Source organism: Rattus norvegicus, chromosome 7 (genome assembly GCF_021556685.1).
Source record: "Rattus norvegicus strain SHRSP/BbbUtx chromosome 7, alternate assembly SHRSP_T2T, whole genome shotgun sequence".
Lineage (NCBI taxonomy): Eukaryota > Metazoa > Chordata > Mammalia > Rodentia > Muridae > Rattus > Rattus norvegicus.
The window spans coordinates 11197404-11203968 of record NC_141540.1 but is presented as its reverse complement, the minus strand read 5'-3'; the positions used below and the strand labels follow the sequence as shown (position 1 = coordinate 11203968).

Sequence of the window (6565 nt, the reverse complement as noted above, 5' to 3'; positions counted from 1 at the left end):
CTGTACTCTGGGTCCAACCTTGGCAGGACCAAGAGCTTCCCCTTCTGCTGGTGCCCCAAGAAGGCTGTTCTCTGCTACATATACATTTGGAGCCCTTGGTCAGTCCATGTAGTCTTTCTGTAGTGGTTTAGTCTCTGGAAGCCCTGGTTGGTTGGCACTGTTGTTTTTATAGGGTTGCAAGCTCCTTTAATTCTTTCAATAATTCCTCTAATTCCTCCAAAGGGGATCCTATTCTCAGTTCTGTGTTTTGCTGCTAACATTGACCTCTGTATTGGACATGCTCTGGATGTGTCTCTCAGGAAAAAATCTATATCCAGTGCCTTTCAGCATGCATTTCCTAGCTTCATCAGTCTTTTCTAGTTTTGGTTGCTGTATATATAGGGGCCACATGTGGGTCAGGCTCTGAATGGCAATTTCTTGAGTCGCTGCTCTAAACTTTGCTTCCGTATCCCCTCCTATGGATATTTTTCCCCTTTTAAGAGGGACTGGAACATCCCCATTTTGGTCATCCTTCTTCTCGAGCTTCCTGTGGTCTGTGGATTGCATCTGGGGTAATTACTAGCTTTTTGGCTAATATCCATTTATCAATGAGTGAATACCAAGTGTGTTTTCCTGAGATTGGGTTATCTCACTCAGGATGATATTTTCTAGTTCATTCGATTTGCTTATGAATTTAATGAAGTCATTGTTTTTGATAGCTGAGTAGTACTCCATTTTGTAGATCCATTCCTCTGTTGAAGGGCATCCAGGTTCTTTCTAGCGTCTGGCTATTATAATTAAGTCTGCTATGAAAATAGTGGAGCATGTGTCTTTGCTATGTGTTGGATCATCTTTTGGGTATATGCCTAAGAGAGGTGTAGGTGTGTCCTCAGGTAGTGAAATGTCCATTTTCTAAGAAACCTCCAGACAGATTTCCAGAGTGGTTGTACTAGTTTGCAATCCCACCAACAATGGAGGAGTTTTCCTCTTTCTCCACATCCTCACCAGCATCTGCTGTCACCTGAGTTTTTATCTTAACCATTCTGACTGGTATGAGTTGGAATCTCAGGTTGTTTTGATTTGCATTTCCTGATGACAAAAGATGTTGAACATTTTTTATGTGCTTTTTGGCCATTCAGTATTCCTCAGCTGAGAATATTTTATTTATCTCTGTACCCCATTTCAATAGGGTTATTTGGCTTTCTGGAGTCTAACTTCTTGAGTTCTCTGTATTTTTTGGATATTAGCCCTCTATCAGATGAAGGATTGGTAAAGATCTTTTCCCAATCTTTTGGTTGCCATTTGGTCCTAATGACAGGGTCTTGTGCTTTACAAAAGCTTTGCAGTATTATGAGGTCCCATTTGTCCATTCTTGATCTTAGAGCATGAGCTGCTGGTGTTTTGTTCAGAAAGTTTTCCCCAGTACCCATGTGTTCGAGACTCTTTCCCACTTTTTCTTCTGTTAGTTTGAGTGTATATGGTTTGATGTGGAGGACCTTGATCTACTTGGACTTAAGCTTTGTAAATGGTGATACAAATGGATTGATTTGGATTCTTCTACGTGCTGACCTCCAGTTGAACCAGCACCATGTGTTGAAAATACTATCTTTCTCCCATTGGATGGTTTAGCTCCTTTGTCAAAGTTCAAGTGATTATAGGTGTGTGGGTTCATTTCTGGGTCTTTATTTCTGTTCCACTGATCTATCTGCCTTTCTTGGTACCAATACCATACAGTTTTTATGACTATTGCTTTGTAATACTGCTTGAAGTCAGGGACTGTGATTTCCCCAGAAGTTCTTTTATTGTTGAGTATTGTTTTCTCTATCCTGGGTTTTTTGTTATCCCAAATGAATTTGCAAATTGCTCTGTCTATCTCTGTAAAGAACTGAGAAGGCATTTTGATGGGGATTGCTTTGAATCTGTAGATTGCTTTTGGCAAAACGGCCGTCTTTACTATTTTAATCCTGCCAATCCATGAGCATGGAAGATCTTTCCATCTTCTGAGACCTTCCTCAATTTCTTTTTTAAGAGACTTGAAGTTCTTGTCATACTGCTTAGTCATGTTTTTAGAAATTCTTAATGATTTAAGTATAATATATTAAATGATGACTTTAACAAACAAAATCTCATTACTTTTCAACTATTATGACAAAATAATTGAGGAAATGTTTTGGAGGAAGAAGAATTTATTTTGGCTGATTCTTTTATCTATTAACTCCACTGTTATGTTTTGGGAGCTAGACGCCATGAAGGAACACGGCAATAGCATACCGCTATTTTATGGTAAAGAGAAAGCAGGTGCCTTGAAAGGAAGTGTCTGGGAAAAGCACAAACTACCAAAAATCACCTCTCTTGTTTCCATTCATCCAACAATGGTGCACACTTTAAAAGGCTGGGAAGTCAGCTGCCTGATAGCAATCCATTCATAGACCAAGCTTTCAGCAAATTCACCATTTTTAGAAAATTCATGCCCACAATATAACACTAATTCTGTATACTTAATCTTCCTTTGTTTTGAGTTTACATTCTACAGAAAATACATCATCTCTATAGTAAATAAAATTATATTTTTATCTTTTTCTTCCAAAATAGATCAAAAGGTGAGATGAAAAAAGTTATCTTTGTAGTGAACATATAAATATTAAATCTATATTGCGCACATGACTATATATATGTATATATATATACACACACACACACATATATATACACACATAAATACACACACACACACACACACACACATATATATTGGATATTGACAACAGAGTATGAACTATAAATATACATATAAAATACATGTTGTTTGGCTACTGATATTGATAAAGAACTTTTTATTAGTGGAATTACAAAGTTCAAAATAGTCTCAATTTTTGTTTATTACTCATATACTCACATACACATGGATATGGGATATGTACCCTCTCCGTGTGTGTGTGTGTGTGTGTGTGTGTGTGTGTGTGTGTGTGTGTGTGTATGGAGACCATGAGATTTGTATATAAAATGTTCAATAAAAAATAGCTTGCGTATATTTTATGAATGATGGTCATTCCTATTGATAAATAAATTACATGAATGTATCACACTGTTGAAAAGAGCAAGTAATATTATTTAGGTTTTTAAGTGAATTAAGAAGGGATGCAATATTTCATTTGATTTCCATGCATTTAAACATACATCCTAGATAGCTACACAATCATAAAGAGAATTATTGTAAAAATATTGTGAAAATTGACAAATGCATTTCCAGTATATATTGAGTAACATACATGAATGTTTAAAATGTTTCTTTCACATATCTTCGGGTAGATTTTCTAGAATAAAACCCAAACTGTAATTTTATGTGTATAATAATTATGACTTAGAAAGCTGATAAGATGAAATATCAGAAGAATGTTCTAGCAGAAAGACCTAAGAAGGTAATTCTTAGATAAGACATGCAATAGAAAGATAGGCTGGTAAGTTGTTAACAAAAATGAAAGAATAAACAAGGAAGGTGGGGAGCAGAACACTGATAGAACTGCATCCTGTGATGCACTTACATTTAATTTATTTGTTTAATTTATTCACAGTCCATATGATTTCATGCACTTGTGAAAAAATCATCTTCCTTACCTATTCATAAAAGCTTGCTTGATTTGCTGATTCCTCAGGATATAAATGAAGGAGGTTTAAATGGGCGCTACTGAGTTACTTAATATGGCAACTCCCTTGGTCAATGATGCTCTATCTGCAGCTGAAGGTTTAATGTACATAAAAGTGCAACTGCCATAAGAGATGGAGATGACAGTCATGTGGGAAGAACATCTGGAAAAGGCTTTTGACCTCTGACTAGCAGAAGGAATCCCTACAATTTTTCTGATGATGTATATGTAGGACAGAAATATTAACACCAAAGTTAACATTAGTATAAAGACAGCACAGGACAACCCCATTGTCTCCAGAATCTTTGTATTTGAACATGAAGAAGGGGTAATAATCAGAGATATAGTGGTGAATGATATTGGTCCCACAAAAATCAAGCTGTAGAAGTAACATCAGTGTGGGGAAGAGGATTAGGAAAGAAACCAGTCAGCAAGTGAAGACCAACATTGTGCAGACCTTCTGACTCATAATAGTCAGGTAATGCAGGGGCTTTCATATGGCAGTGTAACAGTCATAGGACATGGCAGCTAGAAGGTAAAATTCAGTAACACCAAATAGAATAAGAAAAAATAACTGAGCTAAACAGTTGTTGAAGGAAGTGGTTTTATCTCCTGAGATAATGGTGCCCAAGAACCTTGCTATACAGGCAGTTGTGGAGGATACTTCTAAAACAAAGAAATTCCTGAGGAAGAAATACATGGGGGTCTGGAGCTGAGAATCCAGCAAGGTGAGAGTGATGATGTCAGGTTCCCTGTGATGCTGGGTATGTAAGTGATGAAAAGAAAGGCAAAAATCAAAACCTAGAGCTTAGAGTCACCTAACAATCACAAAAGAATAAAATCTTTGGTTTCAGTATTGTTTCTCATTCAAACCCACTTTAAAAAAGAAAACTTTAAACAGAAATATTAACAAAAACACAGGTAACCTATCTGAAGTACAGTGCAATAAATTTCTCACAGTACAGAGCTAGAATTTTCAGAAATAAGCTTCTTCTATATCCATGTCTGTTGGAGCCCACACAATAATAGCAATGGTTCATTAATTCCTCTCACATTGTAGGGAATAAACTTTATTGAAAGCAAACATTTAAACTAAATTAATTTCCAATACAACATGAGATACAAATTGGGGGCATATAAATTAGTACAGTCACTATGGAGAACAATAAGGCATTTTTCCAGTGCTTACTATGGAACTACTTTAAGATCCAATGATCTCACTTCTAAGAATATATACAAGAGGCTTTATATTCAAATAGATAGAAAATACTAACACTTCCATTTTGTTGTGATATTGTTCTAATAAATTCAATGTGGAATCAATGTTTTGGCACAGTAACAAATTATGTATCATGAAAAATTTTTCTCAGCCAGAGAAATGTCTAAAATTGTAGAATTTGAAGCAAAATATCTATAATTGAAGAATATATTGAACAAAATAAGACAAACACAGAAAGACAAGTCCATATGTTTCATTCATATATGAAAAGTTTGAAATGCTTACCTAAAAGTCCAAATTGTTAATAGAATATTTTAAGGGCAGAAGTATGAAGGAATGATATTTAGATATGTTAATATTTGTTTATTTATGGATTAACCTCATGTATTTACTCTAACATAAAGAATAAATGTGAATTAATGATGAAAAATTTAAAGAGAAACAAATTGATGTGTCATATTGTCTGATGTGGCAAGACAGGGGTTGTAAGTAAAGTTCTGAACCCAGATACCTTATATCTTTTAGAGATGCCTCCAGAAATGCCTTATAGTCATTAAGACACCACAGATGTCAGTTCATACTACACTACCCAGCAAAACTTTCAAAAAACATGGATATAGAAACAATATATTCCATGACAAAAAACAAATTTACACATTATCTATTTACAAAACTAGCCCTTCAGAAGATACTGAAAGGAAAATTACAACCCAAGACGATTAACTGCTACCAAGAAAACACAGAAAATATATATTTCCAATCAATGCCAAAAAACCCCCCCAGAAGCATACATATACACAAGCCCACATGCATGCATGCATGCACACCTACATAACACATGAACAAGCACACTCACTACCAACAACATCAAAACAACAGGAATTAACAGTCATTGATTATTAATGTTTTCAATAACAAGGAATTCAATTCCCCCAAGAAAGAAACATATTAAAAGAATGGATATGAAGGCAGGATCCATCATTCTGCTGCACTTAAGATACACATCTCAGCATCAAAAATAGATGTTACCTCAGAGTAAAGGTTAGAAAAATATTTTCCAAGAAATGGACCCAAGAATCAAGCTGAAGTGGCCATTCTAACACCTAATAAAATAGACTTTCAGCCAAAATTAATCAAAGGAGTAAAGGAAGGACACTTCATACTCATCAAAGGAAAAATCCACCAAGATGATGTCTCAATTCTAAATATCTAGGATACAAATGCAAAGGCACCCCATTCACAAAAGAAACAGTACTAAAGCTTGAATCACACACTAAACACCACTCATTAATATTGGGAGACTTCAACACTTCACTAGTAGACAAGTCATCGTGGCAACTAAACAGAAAAATAATGAAACTAACTGAAGTTTGTGAATCAAATGGACCTAACAAATATTTATAGAACATTTCACCCAAACATAAAAGAATATACCTTGTTCTATGGACTTTACAGAACATTTTCCAAAATTTACTTTATCTTCATTCACAAGCGAAGTCTCAACAGATACAAGAAAATTGAAATAGCCTTATGTACCTTATTCAACCACAATAGATTTATGCTGAACTTCAAAAACAATGAAAAGCCTACAAACTCGTGGAAACTGAACGGCTGTCTACTCAGTGATCACTCAGTCAAGGAAGAAATAAAGAAAGAAATTACTTTCTAGAATTCTATGAAAATCAAAACTGAATATTCCCAAATTTATGTTTCACAACGAAAG

The 6565-nt window shown here is 35.0% G+C and overlaps 1 pseudogene; it reads right to left on the bottom strand.

The window, feature by feature from the left end:
- Positions 3582-4490, bottom strand: Or6c222-ps1 (olfactory receptor family 6 subfamily C member 222, pseudogene 1; annotated as a pseudogene).